This window comes from Apodemus sylvaticus, chromosome 19 (genome assembly GCF_947179515.1).
Source record: "Apodemus sylvaticus chromosome 19, mApoSyl1.1, whole genome shotgun sequence".
Classification (NCBI taxonomy): Eukaryota; Metazoa; Chordata; class Mammalia; order Rodentia; family Muridae; genus Apodemus; species Apodemus sylvaticus.
Window position 1 is genome coordinate 55,973,849 of NC_067490.1, and position 12,007 is coordinate 55,985,855.

Sequence of the window (12,007 nt, forward strand, 5' to 3'; positions counted from 1 at the left end):
GCAAATAATGATAGTTTGACTTCTTCCTTTCCAATTTGTATCCCTTTGACCTCCTTATGTTGTCGAATTGCCCGAGCTAGTACCTCAAGTACAATATTGAAAAGATAAGGAGAAAGGGGGCAGCCTTGTCTGGTCCCTGATTTCAGTGGGATTGCTTCATGTTTCTCTCCATTTAGTTTGATGCTGGCTACCAGTTTGCTGTCTATTGCTTTTACTATGTTTAGGTATGGGCCTTGAATTCCTGTTCTCTCCAAGACTAAGCATGAAGGGATGCTGAATTTTGTCAAATGCTTTTTCAGCATCCAATGAAATGACCATGTGGTTTTATTCTTTGAGTTTGTTTATGTAGTGGATTGTATTGATGGATTTCCGTATATTGAACCAACCCTGCATTCCCGGGATAAAGCCTACTTGATCATGGTGGATGATCGTTTTGATGTGTTCTTGGATTCGGTTGGCAAGAATTTTATTGAGTATTTTTGCATCGATGTTCATAAGGGAAATTGGTCTGAAGTTCTCTTTCTTTGTTGGATCTTTTTGTGGCTTTGGTATCAGCGTAATTGTGGCTTCGGAGAAGGAATTGGGTAGTGTTCCTTCTGTTTCTATTTTGTGGAATATTTTGAAGAGTATTGGTGTTAACTCTTCTTTGAAGGTCTGGTAGAATTCTGCACTGAAGCCATCTGGTCCTGTGCTTTTTTTGGTTGGAAGACTTTCTATGACTCCTTCTATTTCTTTAGTCATTATGGGACTGTTTAGATGGTCTAGTTGGTCCTGATTTAATTTTGATATTTGGTATCTGTCAAGGAAATTGTCCATTTCCTCCAGATTCTCCAGTTGTGTTGAGTACAGGCTCTTGTAGTAGGATCTGATGATTCTTTGGATTTCCTCAGTTTCCGTTGTTATATCTCCCTTTTCATTTCTAAGTTTGTTAATTTGGATACTTTCTCTGTGCCCTTTGGTCAGTCTGGCTAAGGGTTTATCTATCTTGTTGATTTTCTCAAAGAACCAGCTCCTGGTTTTGTTGATTTTTTGTATGGTTCTCTTTGTTTCTACTTGATTGATTTCGGCCCTGAGTTTGATGATTTCTTGCCTTCTACTCCTCCTGGGCAAAACAGCTTCTTTTTGTTCTAGGGCTTTCAGGTATGTCATTAAGCTGGTAATGTATGCTCTCTCCATTTTCTTTTTGGAGGCACTCAGGGCTATGAGTTTTCCTCTTAGCACTGCTTTCATTGTGTCCCATAGATTTGGGTATGGTGTGTTTTCATTTTCATTATGTTCTAAAAAGTCTTTAATTTCTTTCTTTATTTCTTCCTTGACCTAGGTATCATTGAGTAGAGTATTGTTCAATTTCCATGTGTATGTGGGTTTTCTATTGTTTCTGTTGCTATTGAAGATCACTTTTACTCCATAGTGATCAGATAGGAGGCATGGGATTAGTTCTATCTTCTTATATTTGTTTAGGTGTGTCTTGTGACCAATTATATGGTCGATTTTGGAGAAGGTACCATGAGGTGCTGAGAAAAATGTATACTCTTTTGTTTTAGGATAGAATGTTCTATATATATCTGTTAAATCTAATTGGTCCAAAGCTTCAATTAGTTTCATTGTGTCCCTGTTTAGTTTCTGTTTTCCTGATCGGTCCATTGAGGAAAGTGCAGTGTTGAAGTCACCCACAATTATTGTGTTAGGTGCAATGTGTGCTTTTAGTTTTAATAAAGTTTCTTTTACGAAAGAGGGTGCCCTTGCATTTGGGGCATAGATGTTCAGGATTGACAGTTCTTCTTTTTGTATTTTTCCTTTGACCATCAAGAAGTGTCCCTCAGGGTCCCTTTTGATGACTTTGGGTTGAAAGTCAATTTTATCTGATATTAAAATGGCTACTCCAGCTTGTTTGCTGAGACCATTTGCTTGTAAAATTGTCTTCCAGCCTTTTACTCTAAGGTAGTGTTTGTCTTTGACCCTGAGGTGTGTTTCCTGTAAGCAGCAAAATGTAGGGTCCTGTTTACGTATCCAGTCAGTTAGTCTGTGTCTTTTTATTGGGGCATTAAGTCCATTGATGCTAAGAGATATTAAGGAATAGTGATTGTTACTTCCTGTCATTTTTGACGTTATTTTTTAAATTTGAATGCTTATCTTCTTTTGGGTTTGATGAAAGGTTACTATCTTGCTTTTTCCAGGGTGAAGTTTCCCTCCTTGCATTGGTGTTGTCCTCCTATTATCTTTTTTAGGGCCGGGTTTGTGGATAGATATTGTGTAAACTTGGTTTTGTCATGAAATATCTTAGTTTCTCCATCTATGGTGATTGAGAGTTTTGCTGGATATAGTAGTTTTGGTTGGCATTTGTGTTCTCTTAGAGTCTGCATGAGATCTGCCCAGGACCTTCTAGCCTTCATAGCCTCAGGTGAGAAGTCTGCTGTGATTCTGATAGGTCTTCCTTTATATGTTACTTGGCCTTTTTCTCTTACTGCCTTTAGTATTCTTTCTTTGTTTAGAATATTTGGTGTTTTGATTATTATGTGACGGGAAGTATTTCTGTTCTGGTCCAGTCTGTTTGGAGTTCTGTAGGCTTCTTGTATATTCATGGGCATCTCTCTCTTTAGGTTAGGGAAGTTTTCTTCCATAATTTTATTGAAGATATTTGCTGGCCCTTTAAGTTGTAAATCTTCACTCTCATCTATGCCTATAATCCTTAGGTTTGGTCTTCTCATTGTGTCCTGGATTTCCTGGATATTTTGGGTTACAAGCTTTTTGCATTTTGCATTTTCTTTAACTGTTGAGTCCATGGTTTCTATGGAATCTTCAGCATCTGAGATTCTTTCTTCTATCTCTTGTATTCTGTTGTTGATGTTTGCATCTCTGTCCCCCGATTTCTTCCCAAGGCATTCTATCTCCAAAGTTGTCTCCCTTTGAGTTTTCTTAGTTGTTTCTACTTCTGATTTTAGATCCTGGATGGTTTTGCTTAGCTCCTTCACTTGCATGTTTGTGTTTTCCTGTAATTCTTTATGAGATTTTTGTGTTTCCTTTTTCATGACCTCAGCCTGTTGACCAAAGTTCTCCTGTATTTCTTTAAGAGATTTTTGTGTTTCGTTTTTCATGACCTCAGCCTGTTGACCAAAGTTCTCCTGTATTTCTTTAAGTGTTTTTTGCATTTCCTCCTTGTTGGCTTTTGTATTCTCCTGGATTTCTTTCAATGATTTTTGTGTTTCCCTTGCAAGGGCTTCTAACTTTTGATCCATTTTCTCCTGAATTTCTTTAAGTATGTCCTTCATGTGTTCCTGTACCAGCATCATGACCAATGATTTTAAATCCAAATCTTGTTTTACTGGTGTGATGGGGTATCCAGGACATGTTGGTAGAGGAGAATTGGGTTCATATGTTGCCATATTGCCTTGATTTCTGTTAGTGACGTTCCTGCATTTGCCTTTTGCCATCTAGTTCTCACTGGTGTTAGTTTGTCTTGTCAGTGCTGGACTCACCAGTGCAAGCTGCCCCTTCCCAGTTGGCCTCTGGTGCACAGCTTATCTCCTGCACTGCTTGTAGACAGGGTGCTGCTGCCCAGGCTGTTCAGATCCCAAAGCAGGCACCTGAAGGCTCCCGCTGGGGCCCGCTGGATTCACTGGAGCACACTGACTTCTCCCAGCTGGCCTCCCGGAAGCCCAGCTAGCCACTTGCAGGACTTGGAGATGTGGTGCTGCCGCCCAGGCTGATCTGGATCCGGAAGCGGAGGGAGCATAGCTGAGGGCTTCCGCCTGAGGCCTTGCCCCAGATTGTGCCTGTGGAGCAGATGGAGCCAGTGTGCACCCCCAGGGAGTGCCGATGGTGTATGCTGCTGTGATCTCCCCTGTGTTCCGCTCACTCCGCTGGGCAGCCGATCTGCCAACCGGGCTGTCACACACAAGGTTAGCCTGGCCGCCCAGTCCCTGAGTCCATGCAAAAGCCTGGGAGGCCAAGGTCTGAGCAAAGTTCCCCTAGGGCTATGACTGTTAATTGGGTCCACCAGTTGACTAGGATGGCGGGTGTGCGCGCCCGCGCTCCCTGAAAGCGCCGGGAGAGTCTGCTGTGCTAACAATCCCCTGGGCGGGTTGACTCACAGATGCCGGTGTTTTATTCTTATCACCCAATGTTTGCTCAAAACCATCAGTGACTCCAGTTCTAATGGGTACAAAACATCTTCTGAGCTCTCCGGGTGTTTTGTATAGGAGGTATACAGATAGAAATCAAAGGATTATACAAATTCATATAAAATAGAAGGAATATTAGACATTAGGCACACATACACACACACACATACACACACACACACACACACACACACACACACTGTCAATCAAAGATATATTTTCCCGGGCCATCAGATAATTCCTAGCCTCCCAATTATATTATCCCATGTTCACTATACTTTGCTTAATATCATGTAACAATTTATATTAAAATGGTAATCTTATATATTAGAAATTTTTGTCACTATTGAATAGTATATTATATAAAAATGAAGTTCTAATGACTGATAACTGACTTCTGATGATATTTTCAAACTGAAATCATAGCATTGTACAACACAATAAGAGAAAGTATATGATAGGACAGATGACCAGGGCTCAGATTGTATCTAGATGAAGCTATCTCTTACAAAAGCAGAAAAAAAACAGGCTAATACTATGCTTGATATTGTTCATGAGAACAAAGGGGCAAACAATGGGAAAGCAGGTTTCGAGAACTGTAAATACAGTTACTCACAGTAACATTGGATATTTGGAGGAGGCCATAAGGGTAACCATAATGGAGGAGAGCAGATAGGAGAGGACAAAAGTGCACACCAGGATGAGGAGAGATTGAGTGGCTCTGTTTTCAGCTGAGGCATTTAGTAGGTGCTGAGAACTATGGATATGCTGGACTTGCCTCTTGTGTCTGTAGAGTCTACTCACCATGGAGACACTGGAGCAGGCCATGAGACCCAGGCACAGTCCATCAGAGAAGCACAGTATGAGCATAGTGCAGTTCCCACATTTCCATAAGCAAACCATGAGCAGTATTTATTAATCTTCCATTTAGTCACATTTTCATTGTACCTGGGACCTGACACTGTTACTGGCATCATGATGTTTAGAAAGAGATTCACAAGTCAGCCTAGTGAGCACGAGGGTCCAATGTACTTGGTCGCTCTGTGTTTAATTATCATCCACCTGGAGTTGCTGGGGCTGATTGTGATTGCTTGGAAGCAACTCAGTAGGCACATGGCATACAGGGACATTCCCCTTGTTATTCGGTAAATATAGTTTATTAATTTACATCCAATACCATTCAGGAAATCTTTAAATTCATAATTTGACAGTGTCTGTGGAATGGCTTTTGAGATGACAGACAAGCAGTTGGCCAAAGTCAAGTGTTCTATAATCTGGTCTTTAGGCATTAAGGACTTCCCAGTAGATATCAAAATGATATAATAAATTAGTATTGAAGAATTTCCAAGCATTCCCACAGTAATCTGGGAGAAGAGAAAAATTCCCATTGCAATGTTTTCAGAAGGCATTTTATTTTCTATTAAAATAGTAAACAGATTTAGTATGGTTGTGAGTCCCTAGAAATATAATATCAATGTGTATTATTTCATGATGTTATCTAAAGGAATGTAGTTATAACTTTATTCCACTTGTATAACTTTCCCATTGAAGAACATTCAAAGGTTTGTTCATTGTTAGAGTAAATACTCTCTATTGTGTATATGAAAAGTTTGAATATCTTTTATTAAGAATAATGTTTTCACTGGACAAGGTGCTGCATGACCTTCAATATAGCCATCAAGAGATTGAAGTACACAGACAAATGAATTTGAGAGTAACCTGGACTAGAGAATTATTTCTAGGGTATACAAAATACATAACTCTATGTTAATCCCCAAGAATGATAAATGTTTTTATTGCTTTTGAAAAATATGATTTATTTGGAGTCAATTTTCAAGGAAAAATTTTAAGACTCATTAATTCTAAAATTCACAAGAAATACAATTCACAATTCCTTAAGAAGAACAATAGATAATATTTGAAAATCTTATTTTAAAAGTGGTTAAATATTCACAACATATAAAGTGTAGTTAATTTTAGTATTTATATAGTTTTTCATTATGTGATTTTAATTATGGGGGTGGTTTCATGAGAGTGTAAGTGCTAACAGGGACCAGAGTTTTTGGACCTGCCAACTTTGGATATGCAGACAGGGACAAGCCAGGATAAATAGAAACTTCAAACAGAACTAATATAGAAATTATTGGCAATATGCACTTTAAAGAACTGGCTTATACCTCCATCCTATAAAAATATTTGAATCTACATTTGAAAAAGCATAAAATATTAAGCAAATGAAAGATGGGTTCATGACTTAGATAAGTTACATATAAACTGTTCAGATATCAAAATGTGCAAAAAATATCCATGTGATAAGAATCCATGTTCATACTCTATTGGAAAATAAAATATTTTAGCAACAACTCTAGTATTGTTTTTCTTCAGTAAACTGATAAATCATTATCAAATTCCAATTGCCATGTTACAAGAATCTGCAGTCCTGAAAGGATCCAAATCCATGCAGGAAATGACTAGTTTTGAGTAAAAAGTATAAATGAATGCTCTTTGTTTTTGTCAAATTGCCCAACTGAGACTCAGCAGTTCTCAGGTAGAATTTAAAAAGTAATTTCATACTGTAATGTTTTGTAGTCAAAATTTCTGACCCTGAATAATTTTTCATAAAATTGATATCAGTGTGCATAAAAACTGGATTGTGATTATATCACCTCACTTTGTCCTAAAATTGTCAACTCATTGAAATGCTGAAATGCTACAACCATAAGAGGAAATTGCTAATACACAGATGTAGGTAGACACAAGACTCTATAATAGAGACATTGCACAAAGTATTTAGAAGTAGAGTTGCTTGAAATGAAAAGCATTCTGCACATTAAAGGAAAGTAAAAGCCAGCGAGGTGAAACCCTACAGTGTTGTAGAAAGCCTTGACTTTTGAACTTGAATCAGGAGCTTTATACCTACCATGTATAAAGGAAAATAAAGATAAAAGATATCTTCACAAACATTTTATAAGCAGAGTAATGAAAGTGACAGAAATTCTTTAAAGATGAAGCATAGAAGTGCAGGAAATGCTTTTTATATGAAATTAACATATTTAGCATTCCTGTGAAATGAAAATTACAGTTTTGTTGAAACTACTTTGAAGACCTTAGAACAATTAGCATCAAGAGAATAAACAATAACATGTACTGAAGATGTTGTAGTGATAAGTAATCATCATTCTAAATTGGTGGAAGAGCAAAGTAATACATTCATTAGAGAAGTGAATATAAACATTCTTTGATAAATTAAAAATAGAATACTATATAACACAGCTATAAAATTTTGAGGCATATAACCAAAGGACTCTATATCCTATCACAGCAGGCATGTGCATCCATGTCAGCTGCTGGTTTTTTCACAATAGTAAAGACATGATGTGCATCCTGATGGACAACATGATGAATAATGATATTCATCATCAGACAATGGAAATTTACAGTGGAATTTTGGTCAACTTTATTTGAAAATAAAATCATGAAATATTCAGTAAGAAGACAGATTGGAAAAGAATTCAGCAAGGTAACAAGTTAAGAAAAACAACTCAAGTTGGTTGTAGAACATGGACATGTCCAGATGAATGTATGTGGGCAAAAAGTCATTATGGACTATAAAAGCACAAGAGTTCAAAACATTGAGATAAAAGAGATATTGAGGAACCAAGACTGGGGTAGTAAACATAGTATATATAGCAAAAATGGCATTTAAAAGGATATACCAAATAGCATTATAAAGGATATACCAAGGTGCATGATGTTGAGGGGTTTGAGAGGAAACCTAGAAGATAAACAAAACTAATTTTTTTGAAAATGTCATGAAATCCAACATTATGTATAGTACATTAATTTTCAAAAACCTCTCCTGACAATATTATTGTTTTGTGGTAAATTTTTGCCAATGATCACAACAATTCTTGTAGTCAATGCAGTCTTACAACTAGCACCCTATACTTAATATAAAATTAAATTTCCCTGGTAATTCTTGCGTTATGTCTCTTCTATGGAAATTTTCTTATATTTGAAGGACTGCGGATTAAACCCAGATTTCGTGTATAGAAGATGAGCAGTCTGTCATGGTGCTACAGTCCTATTCTTTCTATATAAATTTTAGATCAGTACATCATGTTTTAGAAGAATAAAATTTGAAGTCTTTATATCTTGGTGATATGTTGGCTATACTGTCATTTGTGCATAGAAATTTTTGATTAAACCTATCTTGTTTTTTGTTCCAGAATTTTTGCTTGAAGGACATGACATAAATGTACATCCCCCTTTGCTTTAGAGAGTACAATTTAAAGTATAATATTGTAAATGTATATTATATAATATAATATATGCTTTCTACAATGTACATTGTCCAGAGAGCAACAAGGGGACCACATGGTGAAAAGAGAAAAACTGCTCCCCAAACATATCTTCTTAGCTCCACACTAATATACTGCCCTAGGTGCACATGTCCTTCCTCAAAAATAAATGACTTCCCTAATAAAAATTTAAAGGAGCATACAATAATGATTGACAGGAATATGAGGTGAAGGTGATGTATCTTTGCTTATGGGCAAAATGTTTCGTATCTGTCATGAAATGTTCTTGAGATCACCTGCAGAACAAGAGGGTTGTGTTTCTCATTTGTGAACTATGTACTCAGAATTATTTACAACATAAATATTTGTAGTTTGACTTTGGTTTTTACTTTCACAAATGAGGGCATTGTGAGTAATATGTGACAAGTTCCTCTTATGTTTTGAGGTGTTGTGGCTATAGTGATGGCAGCCAACTGAACAGTATACTGACTTGTGCTCATAGCTTTCTGATATAAAACAGAGGGTCACAATGATGGGTCGTCATTTTTGTGTGTAAGGACAATTTATAACTGTATTAGATAAGCGTATAATATGGCATAGTTTTGCTGTTGTTATTTTAGGTTAGTAACATTAATCCCTGGCATCAGGCAGCTACATGATAGCTCCTGAAATTCTCAACAGTGACTATAACATTGGAATATAGAAAGCCAAACACTTGTGTAGAATTTCAACAAGTAGACAATCCTAACTGTTCATATAAAAAGAACTTGGAGTGTGCAAGTTATTTCTAAAAAAACAAGGAAGCTAGGATGCTATATTAACCAATTTAAGAGTTCTTTAGTAAAACATAGAAACAGAATCAGAAAAACATCTGACACAGTCAGAATAAGAGAATTCAAAAGAAATTAAACACATTACGAGTATGCATGCACAATTTTCTTATAAAACATTGAACATTTGATTCCAAATCTCAATTTTCTCTAAAATTCATGTTTTCCTCATAGAAATTCACCTGTAATTCTACCAGTTATGATACAATTTTAATTACTAACATCAATATTCAATACTAAACATTCCCTAACTGCTGAAAAATAAAATTATAATGTATCAATTTCCAGAAGCAAATTACTAGGTAAGTAGAAGAAATTACAATAGTAAAACACTGAGTCTAGCAGACACAGGACTTCCCCCCTGTGCTCATCTGTTCCTTTACATGGGCCAGAGTGGCAGGCCTCCTCCCTGACCCAACGCCACAGGCTGCCTCTGTCCAAGAAGTTATGCCATTACCAGTGACACAAGAGATCTTCTGTAATGAGGGACACAGTCATTCCAGTTTTCACCTCCATCTGCAAATGGGGAAGGTCCTGCCTGAGGACCTCAAAGCCTGCTTGTGTCATAGAAAGTTCACCCTTACCAGGAACACAGGCTATCTTCCCTAATCAGGAACACACATAGGAGGATTGCTCTAAACAGGGACACAGAGGACCTGCCCCAACAATGGAAATAGGAAGTCCCCCTAACCAAAGAAGGCACTGTCTGCCTCCAAGAGGCTAGTGATAACCCAGGTCCAAAGAGGCAAGATAATGTTAGAGATACCCAGGCTAGTTATTACTGGAGATAACCAGACTGTTGAGTTGCAAACCCATGAACATAGGCAAGAGAAGCTGATGCAATTTGGCACCATCACAACCAAGGTCTTCAACCATAGAAAGCCCAGGAGACCCTAACACACCTGAAAATTAAGATTCTGAGCTAAAATACCATGTCAAAACGTGCTATCGACATTTACATAGTATATAAATAAATGTCTTAAGGAAATACAGGAAAACACGGGGGGGGGATGTAGAATTCCTTAAAAGGAAATAACTAAATCCCTTAAGGAAATACAGGATAACACAATGAAGCAGGTGAAGGAATTGAGAAAAATGGTCCAAAACCTAAAAATGGAAATAAAATCAATAAAGAAAGAGATCAGGGGCAACAGGAACATAACCAATATGCCACGAGGTACAGAAGAGAGAACCTCGAGCACAGAAGATGTCACAGAAGGTATTGACACATTAGTTAAAAAAAATAGGAAGTGCAAAAAACTCACAACTCAAAGAACAAGGAAATTCAGGACACAATAGCAAGATCAAACCCAAGAAAAATAGGAAAAGCAGAGTGAGAAGATTCCCAGCCTAAAAGGCCAGAAAACATTTTCCATAAAATCACAAGTGGGGGGGGGGAACCTTCCATAACCTAGAGATAGAGATGGCCATGAATGTACAAGAAACCTATAGAACACAGAATAGATTGGGCCAGAAAAGAAAGTCATCCCATCATGTAATAATGCACAGAACAAAGAAAGAATATTAAAAGTTATACAGGGAAAAAGGAGGACAAATCACAATTATACCAGACATCCCTACAAAGACTCTAAAATCCAGAATATCCTAGTCAGTAGTCAGACATACCCTAGGAGATTACAAATGCTAGCCCAGGTTACTATGCCCAGCAAAACTCTCAATACCTCAGATAAACTGATATATGTCACAGATAAAACTAACTTTAAACAATATCTTTCTACTAATCCATCCATACAGAGCATACTGGAAGGAAAATTCCAACACAAGGAGGTTAACTGTAACCCAGAAAATATAAGAAATTAAACAACTCACAACAAACCCAAAGGAAGAGAATGACATGCACAAAATGCCACTTCTAATAACAAAAATAACAAGAATGTACAATCATTTGTACTTAATATCTCTCAACAGAAAGGGATTAGTTTCCACAATAAAACGACACAGACTAACAGACTGGATATGCAAGCTGAATGTAGAAATTTGCTGTATACAAGAAACACACCTCAGTGACAAAGACAGATACTATCTCAGACTAAAGGGGTAGAAAAAGTTTTCCAAGCTAATGGTCCCAAAAAACAAGCTGGAGTAGGCATTCTAATATCCAAGAAAATAGACATTGACCTTCTGTTCTGAGCTGGTGCCCTGAGCAGACCTTGGAAACTAATTCTGCACTCAAGCCCACAACACCCCGAGGAAGCTAGACTCCAAGGAGCTCTGATGCTCAGGATCATGGGTGAGAAGACTACAAGATTCATCCCAAACTGGGAGGAACTGGGACTCTCTGAGGTTCCAGGGACACAGAAAACCATGACTGACCAGTGGCACAGGTTCCTTCCAGTCTGAGCAGTGCCCTGAGCAGATGGTGGGTACAAGATCCACATTTACTCCCAAAACATGCAGCAGAATTGTGACTGCAGGGTGCTATTACATGCCCAGCATCATAAGATCAGAGAACCACAGGATCTCGGGAGCTTGGTCACACCAAGATTTCAGGATCCCAGAGGTGGCTTGACTTGCAGGAGCTCTTATACCCAAGATGTCAGGATTAGAGGATCACAGAGACAGCCGGACTCTGAGGAGTTCTAACATAACCAAGATAAGAGGAGGGACAGGCTCCAGTTAGAGACACTGAGTGCAGGTAGCATTAGCAATAACCAGAAAAAGAGAAGCAAGCACAGGAACATAAGCAACAGAAACCAAGGATACTTGAAATCATCTGAACACAGTTCTCCCACAA

The 12,007-nt window shown here is 37.7% G+C and overlaps 1 pseudogene; it reads right to left on the reverse strand.

Moving 5' to 3' along the window:
• Positions 1 to 4,619: 4,619 nt before the first annotated feature.
• Positions 4,620 to 5,530, reverse strand: LOC127669150 (vomeronasal type-1 receptor 4-like; annotated as a pseudogene).
• Between the last annotated feature and the right edge of the window lie 6,477 nt (positions 5,531 to 12,007).